This window comes from Propithecus coquereli, unplaced genomic scaffold (assembly GCF_000956105.1).
Source record: "Propithecus coquereli isolate 6110/MARCELLA unplaced genomic scaffold, Pcoq_1.0 Scaffold208, whole genome shotgun sequence".
NCBI classification, from domain to species: domain Eukaryota; kingdom Metazoa; phylum Chordata; class Mammalia; order Primates; family Indriidae; genus Propithecus; species Propithecus coquereli.
The window spans coordinates 647,268-667,954 of record NW_012145856.1 but is presented as its reverse complement, the minus strand read 5'-3'; positions in this window follow the sequence as shown (position 1 = coordinate 667,954).

Below are 20,687 nucleotides of genomic sequence, written 5' to 3'. Positions count from 1 at the left end.
AACACAAGAAGAGATAAGCTTAATTGCAATGACAAAGTTCAAGTGGCTTTCAGGATTAAAAAAAAATTTAAAAAAAGACTCCCATTCCATGGACACAGCTTTGGATTTGGTCAACCTGAGGACTCTGGGCCCTCAGTCCCCATTCGACATCCCTCTCCTCGGGCTCCCTACTCAGATGGGCAGCGTGGAGATGTGGGAGGGGAGGCGGGTGCCTCTTGGTGGCAGGATGTGACAGGTGTTCATTTTAGAGCAGGCAGTTCTGCACTTGTATCTGACCCAAGTGCCTGCAGTGCCAGCTCGCCCATTTCCTGGATGTTTGGGACATAGGAGGTGCCCTGAGGAGCCATTATCTCTCCTAGAGGCAGGGCTGCAGCCGGGGAGGGCTTGGGTTTGGGCCCAGCTCTTCTTTATACCCAATGTGTAATCCTAGAACCTTGCTGAGGCTTCACTTCCTCATCGGTCAAATGGGCATCACATTCTTTGCCTTGTGAAAGAATTGTATAAACCGTCACGTCCAACGTTTTCTTCTAGAATTCTTTTATTTATTTATTTTTTTTTTGAGACAGAGTCGCGCTCTGTTGCCCAGGCTAGAGTGCCGTGGCATCATCATAGCTCACAGCAACCTCAAACTCCTGGGCTCAAGAAATCCTCCTGCATCAGCCTCCCGAGTAGCTGGGACTACAGGCACACGCCACCATGCCCAGGTAAGTTTTTCTGTATATTTTTAGTTGTCCAGCTAATTTCTTTGTATTTTTAGTAGAGATGGGGTGTTGCTCTTGCTCAGGCTGGTCTCAAACGATCCACCCACCTCGGCCTCCCAGAGTGCTAGGATTACAGGTGTGAGCCACCACGCCTGGCCTTCTTCTAGAATTCTTATAGTTTCACACCTTAGAGATATAAGTAGATCTACCATTTGATCCAGCAATCCCATTACTGGGCATCTACCCAAAAGAACAAAAGATATTCTATAAAACAGACATCTGCACTAGAATGTTTATAGCGGCACAATTCACAATTGCAAAGATGTGGAAATAACCCAAGTGCCCATCAATACATGAGTGGATTAATAAAATGTGGTATATGTATACCATGGAGTTCTACTCAGCCAAAAAAACAATGGTGATCTAGCACCTCTTGTATTATCCTGGAGAGAGCTGGAGCCCATTCTACTTAGTGAAGTATCCCAAGAATGGAAAAACAAGCACCACATGTACTCACCATCAAATTGGTTTTAACTGATCGACACCTAAGTGCACATATAGGAACTACATTTATTGGGCGTCGGGCAGATGGGAGGGGGGAGGACGGGATGGGTACATACATACATAATGAGTGTGGTGCACACTGTCTGTGGGATGGACACGCTTGAAGCTCTGACTCGGGTGGGGCAAGGGCAATATACGTAACCTAAGCATTTGTACCCACATAATATGCTGAAATAAAAAAGAAAAACAAGTAAAATAAACCGTCAAGTCCTTCAAAAATGCACCACTCCTGTCACAGGGGATCAGAGCACTTTGCATTTGCATCTGCCAAGTGTCCCAGAGGTATCACCAGCCCAGGACCAATTTTTATGTTTATCTTCTGGCTTGGGGACAGGCTTCCTTCCCATCTCCCTGGACCAGTGGATAGTGTCTCCAGTCCCTGCTTTGCTGGTGGTGCAGCTGTGTCTTTTGCAGGCCCGAGGGCCTCATCTTCTGCTCCCAAGGGCCAGGAAAACCAAAGCTCCTGGCCATCTGGGTCTATTTCCAGGTCTGGCAAGCACCTCAGGCTTCCCAGCTCACTGCTCACTGCTCTGACTTTCGGTTCCCTCTGTGTTCCTGGAATCTGGGGATTTTTTTCTTTTCTTTTTTTGCGACCTAAGCTATATATCCGAAAAGCTGCTATGTATGCTTCAACCTGCACACTCTAGCCATGCTGTGGGAAGAGTTTCCATCAACTCAGTCAGCCACATGTCAGTCCTGGAAGTCTGCTTTTACCATATGCTGTTTTAAATCCTTTTGGTAGGATCTCAGGATGTACATACCACAGCAAAAAAAAAAAAAAGTGTTCAAAGACATTTTTAAGCTTTATTTTACATATGCCTATTTTATCTCTTCAACCATGGTAAGTTCCTTAAAGAATTCCCCCGTAACAACTGTACAGGACCTAGAATGGGACCTGCCTTAATGAACCATTTGATATCCTTGGCATTTTTAGAGACTTACCTGCTTGAAGAATCCATGGGGAGGGGCAAAAATAAAAATATGCTAAACAGAAATTGTGGGTGGTGCTTTACACTGTAAAAGAAATCATACTAAACAGACTACATAGAAAAGTGTATGCAATGAACAAACCTTCCCTTCACGCAATAACTTTTTAGGAATGTCCTTGTTGTATGATGCGAGGGCCCCCACTGAGCTCTCCTCCACATGGCAGAGCGGAGAAGCCCGTGGATGGCATGGCAGGCAGTGTAGATAATGTGCAGGCCGAGGTGATCAAGAAAGAACTCAAAACTTATCTGCAAGGCTGAGTCTTAAGGAGCCTATTTTGGCTATTAAGCCAATACTATTGTCCTGTGTCTCTGTGTCCCTTGCCCCCTGAGGGTTGAAAGCTAGTCTAGTTGGCTTCAGTGTCAGCCTGACACTTCAAAGAGAGAGCTCTCCCAAGCAGCCTGCCCCCCATTGCCACCCCTACCCTGCAGCTCTGCACCCTCTCTGCTTTCAAGCCATGGGTCATCCATGCTTTGGGGCCATGTTGATGACTCTCCTGACCTCCTTTAAGGCTCAGCACTTTGGTCCCTTTCCATGAAGCCCTCCTGAGGTCTCTCTCTGCCTTTTTTTCACCCCTAGACCAACATCCCCAAAGGAATTTCTACTCTATTCTAATATAGTAATAATGATAAAGTAATAGCTTTCATTAATTGAACACAAAGTAAGTGCTTTCTCTGCCGTACCTCATTTACTTCTCGAAATAATACTATAAGGTAAGCACTATATCTCCATTTTTCAGATGAGAAAACTAAGGTATGAAGAGGTTAGTGACTGACTCCAGTTACCCACATAGGAAGATGAATCCAGTCTGTTAAACTCCCAAGTTTTTGACTTTCATTATTTCCAAATTATAATTTTTAAAGGTATGGCGTGGCTACTCTCCTAAAAATTCTTCTGAACTGGAGCTTTGCGCTCTACTTTCCATGGAATACATACCTAGAAAATGTTGACAGGACAATAGTCTAGGTGCCATTGAATTCTAATGGGTTATTGTTGGTTCGGAAATGTGTTATAATTACCTGACCGTCTGTGTGCATGAAAACAGATTTCAAGAAATGAAAGATGCTGAGGTGGCTGCTGGACTCTTGTGTTTAATAGAGGTGCAGTGTAAAGTATATACACGGAGTTCTCATTCTTTAAAGCAAGGCTCTACGGTTCTTCCAATACTGGGTTTACTGGAATACCCCGTCTGGGCCATGCTGTAAACACACCTTGTGTTCCATTATGATCACAAGCATCATTCTGTTCACCCCTCTTGGGTTGCCTTCCTCAACCTCAGATCCCACCAAAGCTACCACGCATCAGATGATTTACCTACTACTTGGTTATTCACTCAACCAGCATCCTCTGACCCATTGTGTGAAATTTGTGCTGGGGTTACATTTTGAATCTACGAAAAAACTCACTGTCTAGTAGGGAACATGAGGGGAGGTGAAGCTGTCTTTTGGATAGAATGATATTTTTATGAAACTTCAAAATGTAGGCAATGTTTGAATTAAGAGTGAGAAGGAATTTTCTGTTTTCTCTTTCAAGAAGAGAGAACAAAGCATGCACAAGCATGAAGAAACAGGTTACTGCAGAAGAAAGGCACATGGTCCAGGGCAGAGGATAGAGAGGAGAATGGAAGAGTCTGAGTAGGGGCGCTGAGACGGGAGCTGCAGAGGGGTCACAGGTAAGTGGTGAGCAGGAGGCCCATGCCTTCCCAGAGTGGGTATATATCAGCACAGGAGATGGCTTTCGATGGTGCATGGATGAACATTTTTAATACTAATAATTAAGCATTTGGTCTAATACATACTAGAAAAATATATACCAACTTATGATCTCATGGATATTATTGCCTAGGATAAGGTCAAGTTTTTTTTTTTTTAAGCAGTAACTTAGAGAAAAATAGTACATAACATACTACATGAGTATATCAATCAGAGTCTGGTATGGAAAACAGGCATTTCAAATAAGGGAATTTGATCCATGGGATTGGTTACCCAGATGTTGGAAGAGCCGAAAGAACAAAGGAAGAAGAGATTCGAAGCTGTTAATGCCCAGTTGTCTACATCTGCTTCTACAGTGCTGGAGGTTGCTGGTGACTTACGTTCTAGGACGAATAAAGTGGCACCACCTTGACCAGGGTTTGAAGCACTAAAAAGGTGCTCCCCCTGTCCAGGGTGCTGGAATCTAGAACCACTGTATAAGTGCAGCTGCAATGGCAACCACTAGGAACTTCCAGCAAAGCTGGGAAGGAAGATTGTCTCTCACTCCTGACTTTTAATTCCCACCGGTTGGGTGATTGGCATACTCTAGTCCTAACAGAGATGCAGCTGGCAAAGGAGTTTGGAAAACACAGTTTGTAGACACCATGTTCCCCAGAGTGGTGAAGTGAGGGTAAGGGACTGAGATACACAGGCAAATAACTGGCACAAAGACATATAAACATATGACAAAAAATAAAATAGTGAAGCTGATATGCTAGTGACAAAATTTTGGATTTGCCCTTCTGGGTAATGGAAAGTCAGCAAAAGTTCTTAAGCAAAGGAGTGATCGGATTTGTGATTTTGGAAGACTACTCTCAAGGCAGCAGGAAAGACAAGATGGGGTAGGTGGGTGGCGGAGCAGACCTGGAGGTGGAGAAATGGGTTAGGAAACTCTTGCAAAAATTCTGGCAAGAGAGGATAAGGACCCGAGTTGGGGAGTAGGTAGGAGGGCATGAATTGGAGAGATATTCTGTAATTGCAACAGAGAGCCTTTGGGGGTCCCTTATAGGGCATGAGGGAAGTGGAGGGATTGAAGACAAACCTAGAAGCCCAGCTTGGGTTTCCATGGGGGTGCTAATGCCATCCCTTGAGATGGCCAGTGCAGAGAGAAGAGTCATTCTTGTCCCTTCCCTTTCCCCCTTATCCTAGCCGGAAGTATTTTCTTCTCACTCTGAACTCTCTTGATCTAAATCTCCGCCCCTTTTATTGTTTGGACTACTCTATCTTACGACCTCACCTAGGCTTATGTCTTCTTTTCCTCTGGATGGTAAGGTGCTCAGTGGCAGGGTATAGGGATTCACTTCACCTCCTGTGCTGGACTTTTCTGGTTCCTGGCCCAGAGACAGGCTCAGCAAATGTTTGGTGAATGAAGTAATAGCTGTAAGATTGTAACAATGGTTATTTGTGCATTTGCACACCATGCCTCCTCCTCTCCTTCTTCTCCTCCAGTTCTAGTAGATTGTTTGTCCATGGTATCCTTAAAACCTGAGGGTGAAACCCAGCATCTGTGTCAATAGCTCAGTAGAAACAGCAAAAACCAGATGAAAGTTGTTCAGCAGAATCCATTCAGGCTGCCAATCCCTGTGCCAGGCTCCCGTTACCTGATGGGATTTCCTGGTTTCCGAAGCTCAGGACAACATATATATGGTATGGGCTCAGTAAATATTTATCAATCTAAAGTGAATCTGGTTCTGCTTCAAAATATAGCACCTTCTCATTTAATTAACCCTTTTAAGGGTCTGTGACCTAGAATATCCTTAACCTAGAATTTTGAACCTATTTGGGTTCATGAAGGAATAACCTCCACACTGATACTCTCTTTGTAGTGTTGTTTAATAAAGCAAAAAACAGGGGAAGAAGGATAACCAAAATATCTATCAGTTTTGATTACAGATTGATTATATAGATTGTGGCCCATCTGTGATTTGAATTACTGGGTAGTCATTAAGAAAAATGAATAAGTTCTGTTTATACAGACTTGGAAATAGTTCCAAAAATGTACTGTTAGGTAATAAAAGGCAGTTACAGAAAAATATATAGAATGATTTCATTTCAATTAAAAAACCCAATAACCAAAATCATATGTACCCATCTACCCCCATGCAGAGAACGTCTGGAAAGGCACATCCCAGACTGTGAGCAACGGTCACCTCTGAAGAGAGCCGTGGGCACAGAGGAGAATGGAAAGGTACTTTTTACTGACTTTTTCTCACAATGTCATCATGTATTTATTGTATGATTAAAATTGTTTTAAATGAGGCAGTCATTGCCATGTGAGAAATATTCAGCCCAATCTCTCCCTCTTCCTCAGAAGCATAGGTGCCACCTCCCACCTATAGGGGTGAGAAAAGCTGCTGCCCCATCTCCTTCCAGGTCTAGACACGGTCAGCTGTCTCACGAGGATTCACGGCTGCAGAATCACTGCATCCCTCCAGCAGGCCCTTGGCTGTCACGGCTACACACACAGCTAATAATTCCTGAACACTCACTGTTATTTGGCACCTGCATGTGAATTATCCCATTTACAAGGCATTATAACCCATTTTAGAGATGAGTACTTTGAGGCACGGAGAAGTAAGGGGACTTTCCCAAGGTCTCCCAGGTGAGAAACTGAAGATTCAGGATTCAAACCCACAGAGTCCAGTTCCAGAACCTGGGCCCATCCCTACTAGTGATATCCATGCAAGATGAGAAGTCAGATTTCTTTAGATTTCCCAGGTGGATTATGATCTACGAGAATCCACACTCACCAGATTCACAGGAAACTTGTATGGAAACCAGGGCAGATGGATCCATTAATGTCAAAACTGCTCCCATCTTCTCTTTCTTTGTACTGGACCTAGGAGTGATTCCACTTGGAAGAAACCACTGTAAATCCTTCATCAGGATGCTTCTCATAAATGTGCAAGTCGCTAGACGTTTGGGACTCCCTCACGTAAATGGCACCTCACCAAATGCTCTGTACAGTTTTTGAGCCTGCCAAGGTCTCAGAGTGGTAGGTTTCATACGGTACCTCTGACATCTTCTGCAATGTGGCCAACGGGCACAAACATACTGAGGGCTCCATTTGGTCTGTGGCTGAAGGGAAAATCTTGGGGTTCCCTGAATTACTCTCTCTCCCTTTGTGCCTCAAACTATGGTTGACCTATTACATTTTTGAATATGGAGAAATTTTATTAAGAAGTAAAATTCTCCTAAAGTACAAAGAGCACATTTTCTACTGTTATTCTCAGTCTGTTGATTTATGATTAGGACGATTTCAAATTTTAGAAGATATTAATCATAATATTAAGTCAAGGGTACAATGATAAAATTGGACATAGAAGTTTTGGGTCTGTAATGACATTTCTTTTTCTGTTTTCTTTTGTTTATTACTTATAAGTTTCTTGAGGGCAGGGACTATGTTTCTATTTACATCTCTGGAGCTTAGCAAAGTTGCTGAGAGCAAAAGGCACCCAGGACATGCTTAGTTAATGGCTAAGTGCACAGATAAGAATAAAACAAGTGTCTCAAATTTCAACAATAAATGCCTCCTGGAAGGATCTTTGTTTATGCAGGGGAACAAATGTCTTGCACAGAGTGAAGATGAGAGAGTAATCAGAGATTATGAGAAAGGGTCTGGAGTCTATTTAGCAATTTTCTTATAAGTACCTCATAGAAACTCTAAAGTTCACTGCCATAGGTGGGAAATGGCCCCAGGGAAATAACCTGGGAAGTGCAGGATTGCACGCTGCAGACAGAGCTCACACGGTACACACTGTCCACTAAGAGTGGGAGTGAGACACATCACCCCATCTGCTGATAGGCGTGTGTATGTGGGATGTTTTTAATCACACGTTCAACTCTAACCCAAATTTCTCTGTGACTGAAGCTTTTAACGATTGGGTTAAATTTCAACTGAACATTATTTGACTAAACTATGCCCTTATAATTTAAGGGACTGGAGGCTGTCACCCTTCTTTGGCTGTCTTTGCTGAAAGTAGCTCTGATGGCAGTTTTCCACAGGGCAAAGTAAAACCCTGGTGTCTCGGAAAAGGGCAGGATTAGCCATGATAAGAGGCTACAAAGGCAGGATTAGCCATGATAAGAGGCTTACAAAGATATGTGGGCCCAGATGGAACCAGTCAGGGGTCTCAAACCATTCACTTGACTCCTTTGCCAAATAGGTCCCAGTGGACAAACTCTCGACCCTGGTTTCGGTTGAGATTTTCTATTGTCATTGGGGAGACTGATTAAAAAAGACTTCAAATTCCTGAAGACTAGAATAAAATGATGACCCCCTTATCCTGCATAGCACAGCTCACCAAGACTTACTCATTTCCAACTACCTGTTGGGCAGACACAGCATATATAATGACTCCCATTTGACCAGAAAGAAAACTGAGACTCAGGGAGGGAAACTGTCTTGCCTGAGGCTACACAGCTAGGAAAGCCTTCTGACGGTAAGCCTAGAACTGCCTCCACTACATCAGAGATGCCTCCCTTTCAAATCTTCATCCTAAATGCAAGGCAAGGTTCACATCTGAATGAAATAAATACTCAGGATTTGGACATTTCTCTTCATTGCTAGCTCATCTCTAGCAAGTTTGGCTTCTAGACCAGAGAGCCAGAGAAATCAGTGTCTGGCACATTGTAGGTGTTAAATAATGAATGAATGAAGAAAGGAGGTTTTCATATTGCCTCGGAACACCCCAGGCTGCAGCAGCAACCCCTGGCCTTTCCTAGCAGCTCATGTCAGCCTGGGCTGAGCCACGTGGGAGGGGTCTCGGGGAGGAGCAGTTTTATTGCTGCCAAACATCCTCAGTGACTCTTGGGGATGGTACCTGTTCCTTACTCACATTTCCACTCTCAATATCTTCAATGGGCATAAAAAGTAAGCATTGTGATTAAGTCGAAGAAAGTGCAGGATTTACAGACAGACATTAGGGATTCCTGGCTACACAATCCTGAGGGTGCATCAGTCTCCCTGACCACAACTCTCTCATTTGTGGAAGAATAAGCAGTTTATTTACTCACGCATTCAACAAATATTTATTAAGCATTTATCTTGTTCGAGAACTTTGCTCATTCTTTGTTAATATCTCAGACACTAATAAATTGCAGCCCTCGTCCTTGAGGAGTTTGCAGAGCCATGAACCTCCCAGGGGTCAACTCCGTTCTCTGTAGGCATTGCTGAGAGAATTCATGGAGATCAACCATGTGGCCATCTTCTTAAAGGACAAAGACTGAGGATCCCAGGGGCTGAAGGCACCTCTTTGCCCCCTAAGTTGCTGTGCAGAATTTGAAGGTATAGGAGAGTGGGCAACTCACCAATTGTCCCAAAGCCTGTTACTTCAATTGTAAATTGCAGGGCTAAATATATTATAGAGATCAGGGAGTCCAAACTTCGCCTTCATGTTTGATGATAAGAGGCCAAAGAAATCAGCTCCAAAGTTCCCACATTCTTGTGTGTCGGAGCTGGTATTCAAGTCCTAGACTCTTAACTCCTGATCTGGGAATGGGACCTTGCATATATGCTTATTAATGCAGTAGAGACTTCTGGTTGCTCCCTGACATACATCTATACCCATCTTCCTTACTAACAGAACCCAATCTTGTTCCTATACCAGCAGGTATAAGGGTTCTAATTTTTCCACATTCTTACCACCAGTTGTTATTTTTCCACCTTTATAGTGGGTGTAAAGTGGTATCTCACTGTGGTTTTGATTTGTATTTCCTTCATTGCTAATGATTTTGAGTATAATTTTATGTGTTTATTTGTCATTTGTATATCTTCTTTTGGGAATAGTATATCCAAATCTTTTGCTTATTTTAAAATTAGGTTGTCTTTTTTTTTTTTTTGAAACAGTGTCTCGCTTTGTTGCCCAGGCTAGAGTGCCGTGGCATCAACCTAGCTCACAGCAACCTCAAACTCCTGGGCTCAAGCGATCCTACTGCCTCAGCCTCCCGAGTAGCTGAGACTACAGGCATGCGCCACCATGCCTGGCCAATTTTTTATATATATATTTTTAGTTGTCCAGCTGATTTCTTTCTATTTTTAGTAGAGATGGGGTCTTGCTCTTGCTCAGTCTGGTCTCGAACTCCTGAGCTCAAACGATCCTCCCACCTCGGCCTCCCAGAGTGCTAGGAGAGGTTGTCTTTAAATTGTTGAATTGTAAGTGATTTTTATATATTTTAGACACAAGTTCCTTATCAGACATATGATTTGCAAATATTCTCTCTCATTTTGTGAGTTGTGATGGTGTCCTATGAAGTCAAAGATCTTTTAATTTTGATTAAGTCCAATTCATCAATTCTTCTTTTACTGTTTGTGCTTTTGGTGTTGTGTCTAGAAACCACTGCCTAAACTTATAGACCATAAACTTTTAAAGCATTCATTGATATAGTTAGGGTTAAATCTGTCGTCCTGCTGTTCGTTTACCATTTGTCCCGTTTATTCTTTATCTCCTTTTTCTTTATTCTTTCTGTCTTCTTTTTGATTAATTACATATTTTATGTTTCCATTTTATCTCCTCTGTTGGTTTATTTTATCTCCTCTGTTGGTTTATTAGATATGAAATCTTTATTATTTTTGTGATTGCTTTAGGGTTTAGAGTACACAACTTATCACATGCTAGCTGTGATATTACATCTTACGTATAGTATAAGAACCTTAAAAGAGTATACTCTCATTTCTTTCCTCCAGATCTTTGTGCTGCTGTCATACATTTTACCTTTATGTATGTTATGAACTCCACATTACATTGTTATTATTTATATTTAAATCGATTATTTTTTAGAGAGATTTAAATAATAATTACAATTTTACCACATAGTTAACATTTCTTCTGCTCTTCATTCCTTTGTGTAGATCCAGATTTCCATCTGCTATTATTTTTCTTCTTCCTATAGGACTTCCTTATTATTTTTTTGTAGTGTGGGTCTGCTGGTTATAAATTCTTTCAGCTTCTGTTGGTCTGAAACAGTCTTTATCTCTCCTTCATTTCTGAAAGATATTTTTGCTGATATAGAATTCTAGGTTGACAGAATTTCTTTCACTGCTTTAAAGATATTGTTCCACATCTTTGTGTTTGCATTGTTTCCTATGAGAAGTTTGCTATCATTTTTACTTTTGTTCTTCTATGTAACATGTCTTTTTTTTTCTGGCTGCTTTAAATATTTTTTTCCTTATCATTAGTTTTGAATAATCAATAATTTGAATAATTTGATGAGATGCGGTATAGTTTTCTTCCTGTTTCTTGTGTTTGGAGTTTGTTGAACTTCTTGGATCTGCATGTTAACAGTTTTAGTCAAATTTGGAAATGTTTTTGGTTATTATTTCTCTAAATATTTTTTTCTGTACCTTCTTATTTCTCCTCTTTTTTGGCCTTGGGTGGTTTCCTTGTTGATCAGTTCTCTGGGGACCGCTTGAAGGGCACCCTCTGCAGATCTCTGGAGTTCTCTATTCATGCAGCTATATCCTCTCCAGTACCTTGTTCTGCAAACTTTAGTTGACTTGGTCTTCCTGGACTCTCAGCTGTGTCTCATCAATGCTATCACCTAGAAAATCTCTCAAGGAAATAAGCTGGTGCAATTGTAAGACTCACATCATTTATTTCCAGTTTCTCAGAGATCAGTTTTCTTCATTGTATGATGTCCAGCATCTTGAAAACTGTTGTTTCATGTAGGAAGCTTAATCTTTGCCAGAAACAGAAGTCCTCTTTTTTAAAAACTGTTGATCATATTCAAATAATGCAAATTTTATCTCTTCCTTTCCAATCCTTTCACCTATCATTTATCTTTCTTGCCTTATAGTCTTGGCTAAGACTGCCAGAACTATGATAACAATAATAGCAATAATGGGTTACTTTGTTTTATTCCCAATTTTAAAAGTTTTCTTAAGTTTTTAACTAAGTATGATGGTTGATGCAGGTTTTAGCTAATAAATTTCACTTGCTTCATTCTGTTTCATTTGAGTTCAGTGAATCTTCTTAGCACAAATATATGTCAAGTATTGTATTTTAGGTTTTGGGCATACAAAGAGGCAGGTAGTAGACAGGTAGTAGAATCTCTGAGAGAGGGAGCTCAGAGCTTAGTAGGGAGTGAAGAAAATCAAGCCAGCTCTTCCAAATGTAGTGTGTTACACACTAAACAAGAAATATGTCCAGGTGCTATGGGCACAGAGATAAAGGACATATGACTTGCCTGAAGGAAAGGGGGTGGAAGAAGTCAGGGAGGACTTCACAGAGGTGGTGATACTTAAGCCTAATCTTGAAGGATGGGTAGGAGGAATTCAACAGTCTGATCAAAGGGGAATGGCACTATAGGCATAAGGAAAAGCATATGCAAAGCAGAGAGGTGTGAAAGCAAATAGTCAACGTGGCTAGAGGAGTGCTTAAGGAAACGACAGGAATGGAGAGAAATGAAGTTGGAAAAATAGACTTAGGTCTGGTCATGATGGCTTTTGGGTAACCTTTAACCTTTGTTCTTAAGGGCACCTCCTTTTGGGTAGAGTACAGGTAGATCTGTGAATCATCTCTATATAGATCTGGGGCATGTAACTCTGTAGTGTATGTTATTTATTCTTATTATTTTATGATTTTTTGTGTTAACCGGATGAACTAATAAAAAAAGTCCAATGGAATAAGAATACCAGGGCAGGGTGCAGTGAAGAGGGGTGCTTTGGCAAGCCTGTTTTTACAGCCCAGTGACTCCAGTTTTTAGATTTCATAAACCAGTTCAAAAGAATTTGGATTGCAAAGATGCTAAAATATAACAACAATAATAAGTATATAGGTGATCATGTCATACCATAAATAACAACAAAATGCAAACAAACATGAAAAGCATAATCTCAGACAGAGCAGTGGGCAACCTGATTGTGACATGTTATGTAACCCAGTCATGATGTATTAGTGGGATTTTCAGGCTGGGAATGAGAAGGGAGGATGGCAGGCTGATGAAGGAAATCCATATCTTGGGCAAGTGAGTTCTCTCATGTGTGCCCCACAGTCAAACCACCCTTCTCCCTACTCCCCTACTCCCACATCAAGAGCCTCCTCTTCCAGGCTGGTAGGAACAATGGACTGCGCTCAGGAGCCCAGTGCCAGCACATACATCCCTGTTGGTGGCTCACTGGTTCATTGGCCCTGAGCTTGCTTTTCCTATCTAAGAACTTGGTCCTGCGACCATTGGCCAGCTGGCCACGAGCCACATATTGTATTAATCTCATTGATACTGGGGAACAGCAGGAGCCTTTGATTAGAGCCTTTGGCTCCTTTGATTAGACCTGGATTGTATGACTAGATAATGGGCAGGGCTGTACCACGGCTCCTGTCTGAGTGAAAGGTCTCCTCGGACTTGACAAAGACAACTGAGGACCTTTGGACGGACCTCACAATTGCACAGATTGCCTCACTCCGTCCTAGTAAACGTGAGCTCTCTCAGCCCATAGTTTTTCATTTATGCGTCCATGGATGGGATGAGGAATTAGCATCACAGCCCTTATCACAGTCATTACTGGGAGAAACTTTGTGCTTATCTAGAAAGCCTATTTCTTCTGGCATCTGAAGAAAAAGGGTAAAGCTCAGGCCACTTCCTCGGGCTGATTCATTTATCTTTCTTGATAGTTTCTGATTAAATGCAACCTCTTTTGAGATGTTCCACTTTCTTATTGCCCTGGATGTCCTTGGTCACCCAGTATGCCCAGGAAGCTTAGCTCCTAACATCTTGGTGAACGTGGGGGCGATTTGTATCTTGTTTGTATCTGCCAAGTTAGCAACTAGCTCTTTATCCCTAGAAAAGGCAGTATGAGGTACCAACTCGGTGTGTGCCAAGAGACCACCCCACAGGCTGGGATTCCAAAGCTGCTGTCCAGAGTGAGTCCTGTCCTCCTCCTCAGCCAGCTTGCCAAGAGCATCCAGAATCCGATCATCCTTGAATGTCAGAGGTGACAGGGACATCTTGAAGAAAATTTATTCCCAGAGACTGTAACCAAGAGTCTATAGGATTTCAAAGAATCCAGGAACACCCAAACTGTGTGCAAAATTTCTGATTAAATTTTTCTGATAAAGCTTTCACCAGATTCTCAACCTTAACCTCCCCAAAAGTTCAAGAAGCCTCAACCTAATGCAAACAATCCCTTGTTAACTGATGAGAAAACAGAGAAGTCAAGTGATCCGCTCAAAGTTACACAGGTAGAAAGGAGAGGAACTGGAAGAGAACTTGGGGTCTTCTCCACCCCACTCTCTAACCCCTCTTGGAATCTAGACAATTTTCCAAAGCGATCCACCCCACTCCTATATCAGGTTAAACATTCGGATGTCTGTGCCCATCACCGAGAGTCTCTGAGCACAGGCGCCAGGTGTTTAGCAAGTGCCCCTAGTGTTTTGGGGGTACATTAAAGTTTGAGAATCCAGGACCCTCCCCAGAATTAAAAAACACACAAAGAATGTTAAGCAATGAGATGATTGCAACCACTTTCAGCTCTTTTAGCTACTTTTTTTCTGGTGATTTTCTCCATATTTCTAAATAACATGCTTTTATAACTATTCTTCTCTCCTCTCCCTCTTTTCCCCTCCCCTCTTTCCTTTTAGCTTTAGATATTATCACCTGATTCATTAACATGGAAAATAAGGATCATGAGACTGATCTGGTGGTTCTCAGGTGTCCAGCTGGGTACAACTCTGTCATCTCCATCATCAGGGAATGCTCCTGAGGCACAACTGACAGACTCCACTTCACCTGCCACAGCTGGTCGGATCTCTGCCCACCTGGGGCATTGGAGAGCTGGCCTATGGCTGACGTTCCCAGCTGCTCTGAGCCCAGAGAAACCTAGGAATCCCTCATAAACCTTCTCAATGGGAACGTGTGGGGAAGGGAGGGGATCTCTGCATTCTCCAGATTGTAAGGTCCCCCTGCTGCCTCTCTGCCTCTCCTTGCCTATGTTCCAGTGTTTTCATTTCCTTGCCTGCACACTTTCAACTCTGTATCATCTTCCCAACTCAAGAGATGTTGATTAGACACTCCATATTTTTTCATTCGTTATTCTTTCATTTGTGTTCACTGTTAAAAAAAAAGTCATTCCTCTACTGAGGGACTCAGTTGTGTAATATCCTCGGCTTCCCCTACTTGTGTCTCCAAGGCTGAGACCACCATATTCAGTTTCGACTCTCCACCCTCATACAGTACTTGGCAACTAGCAAATGCTTAATGCACATTTGTTGAATGAATAACTTTGCCTTACAAAAGATCTGCTGGTATTTTTTAAAGTATAGTTTTCCTAGAGATAAAATTATAAAAACAGGAGATAGTACTAGCCTGGTTAATAAGAAGTGAGACTCTTAATCCTATCAAAAGGAGATTATGGCATACGTCATTTTGTTGAGCTTTGCTTTATTGCACTTTTTACAAATTGAAGGTTTGTGGTAACCCTGCACGAAGCAAGTCTATTAGTGCCATCTTTTCCAATAGTATTTTGTCTCTGTGTCATACTTTAGTAATTCTCACAATATTTCAGACTTTTAAATTGTTATTATATCTGTTATGATGGTCTGTGATCAGTGATCTTTGATGTTACTATTGTAATTGTTTTGGGGCACCACAAACCATGCCCATATAAGATGGCAAACTTAATGTTGTATGTGTTCTGCCTGCTCCACCAACCTGCCATTCCTCCATCTCTCTCCCTCTCTCTGGGCCTCCCTATTCCCCGAGACACAACAATACTGAAATTAGGCCAATTAATAACCCTACAATGGCCTCTAAGTGTTTAAGTGAAAGCAAGAATTGCTTATCTCTCACTTTAAATCAAAAGCTAGGAATGCTTAAGCTTAGTGAGGAAGACATGTTGAAAGCCAACATAGACCAAAAGCTAAGCCTCTTGGGTCAAATTGATAGCCAAGTTATAAATGCAAAGAAAGTTTTTGAAGGAAATTAAAAGTGCTACTCTAGTGGACACATAAATGATAAGAAAGCAAAACAGCCTTATTGCTGATATGGAGAAAATTTTAGTGGTCTGGATAGATCAAACTAGCCACAATATTCCGTTAAGCCAAAGTCTAATATAGGTCAAGCCCCTAACTCTCTTCTATTCTATGAGGGCTGAGAGAGGTGAAGAAGCTGCAGAAAAAAATGCTTGAAGCTACCAGAGATTTGTTCCAAGAAGTTTGAGGAAAGAAGCTGTCTCCATAACATAAAAGTGCAAGGTAAAGCAACAAGTGCTGATATAAAAGCTACAGTAAGTTACTCAGATCTAGCTAAGAACATTGATGAAGGTAGCTACATTAAACAACAGGGTGCAGATGGTTAACAATAATTCAGTGCGCATTTTTGAAAACTTAGAAGAGAGGATTTTGAATGTTCACCACACAAAGAAATGATAAATGTTCAAGGTGATGTATATGCTAATTAGTACCCTGATTTGATCATTACACATTGTATACATGTATTGAAATAACAGTCTATATCCCATAAATATGTATAATTATTACACATCAACAAAAAATAAAAGAAAAAGAGAACATTCATGATTCATGGGAGGAGGTCAAAATATCAACATTAACAGAAGTTTGGAAGAAGTTGATTCTAACCTGCATGGATGACTGACGGGTTCAAGATTTTGGTGGAGGAAGTTACTGCAAATGGGGTGGAAACAGCAAGAGAATTAAAATTAGAAGTGGAGCCTGAAGATGTGACTGAATTGCTGCAACCTCATGATAAAACTTTAACAGATGAGGAGTTGCTTTTTACGGATGAGCGAAGAAAAGTGTTTTCTTGAGTTGGAATCTGCTCCTGGTGAAGATGCTGTGAAGATTGTTGAAAGGGCGACAAAGGATTTAGAATGTTACATAAACTTAGTTGATAAATCAGCGGCAGGGTTTGAGAGGGCTCAGTCCAATTTTGAAAGAAGTTCTAAGATGCTATCAAATAGCATCACATGCTACAGAGAAATCTTTCGTGAAAGGAAGAGTCAATTGATGCAGCAAATGTCACTGTTGTCTTATTTTAAGAAACTGCCACAGCCACCCCAACCTTCAGCAACAAGCCACCCTGATCAGTCCGCAGCCATCAACACTGAGGCAAGACTCTTCCACCAGCAAAAGGATTACTCACTGAAGGTTCAGGTGATCATTAGCATCTTTACAATAAAGTATTTTTAAAACTAATGTGCTTTCTTTAGACATAATGCTAGTGTACACTCAACAGACTATATATACATGTAACTTTCATTTGTACTGGGAAATGAAAATATTCATGTGACTTTCTTTATTGTAATATTCACTTTTTTGCAATATTCACTTAATTGCTGTGGTCTGGAACCAAACCTGCAGTATCTCCAAGGTATGCCTATACTGTTAAAAGAACCAGGTGACCCTGGAGATGAGATCCCAACTTTATTTGTTGCATCTGTAAAATGTGGGTAAGGTCTAACCTACCTTCTGATTCTAACATATTACAAATATTTTATATAATTGCTGCTTTCCAATCATCATCTACTTAATGGAGGATCTGGGGGGACAGGCAAAAGTGATAGAAGATACTGCTACTTGGAGATCAAGAAAAAAGTTAACTATTACCTAACATCACTAATGTGGGCATACTGGTATCTGGCCAGGCGGTAGCAGATGACATAGTAAGGAAAGATAATTGTCACGGAAAAATTCCAGTGTTGACAATTTTCTGGGAAAACATTTACTGTTCCTACTCCCCCTATCCCCTCTCTCTTTTTTAAGCAATAATTTCCAGTCTACTATGGATATAATAGCCTATACACTCTAGTATTTGCTTGATTTTTTAACCTTTTTTGGCAAATGACTACATATGCCCTGTGCAATATAATGAATTAAATTTTCTTTTTAATCTATAAAATTCTACTGCCACTCCTAAGGATTCCCCCCAACCCCAAACCAAAACCAGAACTGGGGCTGATTTGCAGTAAAACACCTGTTGCGAGCACTTTTGACCAAGTACTTCCATCTAGTGGCAGTGAATGTAACTACCTTGGTTTTGCCAGAACCAGAAAGAACCAGAAAGTTCTAGCTCATGGTGCTAGTACTATGTAGGAGAGAAGGGTGCCAAACACTGCATCAGCCAGCTTTCTGCCTGATGTGGGTAGGTAACAAGAATTCCTCTTCAGTTCCACCTATGGCTACAAACCCAAGTCGCCAAGGCTAGATCGGAGGCCACCTTCTCTGGCCCCTCCACTCCCTGTGCTGTGCCAAGGCCTGTGCTTGCTTCCCATAGAGCACTTCTCGGTTGGGCTGTGCATTTCTGAGTGTCTGTCCCTCTCCTTCTGCTCCCCATACTATGAGCTCCTGGAGGGTAGAGGTCTTGTTCATGCCTTCCTTTACATAACAAGAAATGGTTGTTTGACAGTCTACAGGCTCCTTATCTGCATTTGAGACCACTTCAATCTCCAAAGATTTTCTAGTTCTCAATGTATTCAACTACAAAAGTGTGTTCTCTTTCTGAAGCTTGAAACGTCCTTGCTGACCCTTGTTTTCCAGGGGTGTTTATCATGGCCACCAATTGTGCAATTTCATATTGGTCAAACCAACTTTTGCAGACTGGCTGTGTTCTGAGTTGCCAAAGACATTCAGGTGACTGTCTGTTTAAGCAAGTCAGTTTTCTTTTCTATGCATTTTATTCATTCATTTAACATGCGTGTATTGAATGTTGCCAGTTACTGTTCTAGGTGCTGGGGAGAAAGTGTTGAATACAACAAATAAGGTCCCTACTCTCATAGAGCTTCCATTAGAATAGAGAGGGGAGAAAGACAACCAACATGAATCTGATAGCAATAGTGCTACGAAGGTAGTAAAACAGTGATATGATAGAGAGTGACTGTGGGCAGGTGGGCTCTTAGGCTGCTCTAAGGCTACTTTGAAGTGATAAAACAGTATCTACTGTCTCTTTCCTAAAAGAGAGGTCACTGTCATGTCTACCAAAACCAATCTTCTTAAGGGCTCCAGGGGCCAGTACTTGGCCCAGAGGCTGTAGGCACAGTGGTGAATGGGGCAGGGTCCTGCTTCCCAAGCAGCTGATGTTCCAGTGGGGGTTAGAGTGAGGGTGGACAATAAATAAAAACAAAAAATAAGCAAGGCAACTTCAGGTTGTATTAAGTGCTATAAAGAAATTAAGAAGGGTAATCCGATAGAAAAAGGAAAGCAGAAAAGATCAGGGAAGCTTCTCTGAGAAGGTGATGTCAGCATCAGTACCTTGGTTTTGAGAAAGAGCCAATTATAGAAGACGCTGGGGGCTGGGTGCAGTGGTTCATGGCCTATAATCCTAGCACTCTGGGAGGCCAAGGTGGGAGGATTGCTGGAGGTCAGGAGTTTGAGACCAGCCTGAGCAAGAGTGAGACCCCATCTCTACAAAAAAATAGAGAAATTAGCCGGGTGTGGAGGTACACACCTGTAGTCCCAGGTACTCAGGAGGCAGGAAGATTGCTTGAGCCCAGGAGTTTGAGGTTACAGTGAGCTCTGGTGACACCACTGCACTCTAGCTGGGGTGACAGAGCAAGACCTCGTGGCCAAAAAACAAACAACAACAACAAACGCTGAAGATCAGTGTTTAGTTAGAAGGAACAGCAATACCCAGTGATAAGAAAAAGCTTGGCTTGTTCTAGATAGGAAGAAAGCTAAGTGCTGCTTGATCATCCCAGTAGATGAGAGTTGGAGTGTTTCAAGGTGAGACTGGAAAAATCACTCAGGACCACATGGGCTCAGAACTGAATTCTAATAGTGACAAGATCTGTTGAGGCTTTAATCACCAGCGTGCTTGGACTAGCCCTGCTGCTGGGAGAACGGACTGCAGGGTGGAAGGGCAGAGACTTCAGGGTGTTGGTGGGTAGGAGACCGAAGTGGTGGAAGTGGACCATACATTTTGTGGGTAGAACCCATAGGGCTTGCTGATGGATTGGATATGGGGGATAAGGGGAAGGGAAAAATCAAGAATACCTACTTAGCTTGAGCAACTGAGCCAATGGTGGTGCCATTTACAGAGTCAGGGAAGAGTAGCGGAGAGAGTGAAGAGTTATGTGCAGGGCGTGGTGTGCTGAAGATGACACAGGCACCTCTTTCGTACTCTTACTCTTTTGTAATGATTGTCCTTCTCACACTCTTTTCTTTTTTGCTTTTCTTTTGTCCTGTTAGTTTCCAGTAGAAGAAATATAGCATTTAGGATATTGTTTGGCTCCTAGCAAGAGAAATCAAGGTTTAAACAAGTGAGTACAGGGCTTGTTGAGTTGCTCAAGGAAGCCACCAAAGTCCCAGGCCCCCTCTGTCTTTCTGCTCCTTCATCATTAATTTGGCTTTCCTCCTCACAGTACAAGGTGGCTGCTGTGCCTCCAGGTGTTGGGAGAAAACTTTTCATGAATATTTCACAGTTTTGCATGGTGGAGTCTTTCCGAACAAAGAGCATGTTTGAATTGCCAAGGCCTTAGAAACTGGTGATAGTGTCTCCCTAAAGGTAGAGACCTCCCGAGAGATTTGGAGAATTATATCCCTCTCCTTCTCTTTCCTGGGGACATTCCTTACCTTCTAGGGTAATCAGTCTAGCTATACCTTCCCCTGTCCCTTGGAGGAGATTTGCTAATGAGTAATCTCTCTCTGGAGGGAAGAATGAGCAGATGTACCAGCAGCCTATAAAACTCCTAATTTGGGGATGCAAACCTTACTTTTACTTAATTCTGTTTCAGTGGGGA